The sequence below is a fragment of the Microtus ochrogaster genome, linkage group LG4 (assembly GCF_000317375.1).
Source record: "Microtus ochrogaster isolate Prairie Vole_2 linkage group LG4, MicOch1.0, whole genome shotgun sequence".
NCBI classification, from domain to species: Eukaryota; Metazoa; Chordata; class Mammalia; order Rodentia; family Cricetidae; genus Microtus; species Microtus ochrogaster.
The window spans coordinates 9,186,332-9,187,277 of record NC_022030.1 but is presented as its reverse complement, the minus strand read 5'-3'; the positions used below and the strand labels follow the sequence as shown (position 1 = coordinate 9,187,277).

Genomic DNA, 946 nt, shown 5'->3' with positions numbered 1-946 from the left:
CACTCTAGAACCCGGCTGAGATCAGGGAGCACTCTAGAACACTGCTGAGAACAGGGAGCACTCTAGAACACGGCTGAGAACAGAGAAAACTCTAGAACACGGAACAGCACCCCAGAACGCTGCACAGTGGATCTTATTCAGAATGTGCTGTTCACTGCCAAAAGTCAAACTAAGGGTTTTTACCAGTTACTTGCAAAGACCAGCTCTCTTCGTTTTTAACCGCAAGGGCACCTAGTGGTCCATAGAGGGAAGCTTTCCATTGCATTTGCTTCCATGGACCTTTTTTTTTTTCTTGAGAGCAGGACCCATACCTTATTGATCCTTGTCAACCTGAGTGTCCAGCATAATGTCAGCAATGTGAAAAGCTCTGTGTGCTGAATGAATAATAGATGGGGCATGACACTATAAAGTGGGGGATGCCTAGGCCAAAACCAGAAAGAGCGAGCTTCTTACAATGCCACCCACCCCTGTTCTTAAACAGTGAAAACAAGGTTTCACATGCCAAACCCACTGAGCACCTGGGATCATATCCAAAAGTCAATTCAATTATCTGTGAGCCACTAGAACACTTTGTTTCCAGTCTCCTCCTTGGTCCTACCTGAGATGCATCCATGCTGCTAATAGAAGTGAACACCAGACACGGAAGATGTTAGTAACAATGGCTGTGATGATGAAGACAAGAACATTCCCTGTGCACTTACCAAGGGTCTGCTCTGGGCTGTGAGTCCTCTATCAATTACTTCATTTAACTCTCACTGCAATGCTATACAAAGGACTCGTGGTTGTTATTCCCATTTCAAACAGGAGAGACAGAAGATTAAAGAGCCTGGGTAGCTCCAGAACCTGGAAACAACCTAGATGCCCTTCAGTGGAAGAATGGATGAAGAAAGTATGGAATATATACATATTAGAGTATTACTCAGCAATAAAAAACAAGGAATTCTTG

General features: G+C 44.2%; 1 protein-coding gene across 1 annotated transcript in view; it reads right to left on the bottom strand.

Moving 5' to 3' along the window:
* Nucleotides 1-946, bottom strand: part of Heca (hdc homolog, cell cycle regulator) — a 43,385-nt gene that overhangs the window by 5,655 nt on the left and 36,784 nt on the right. The gene's annotated exons all lie outside the window — the stretch shown is intronic.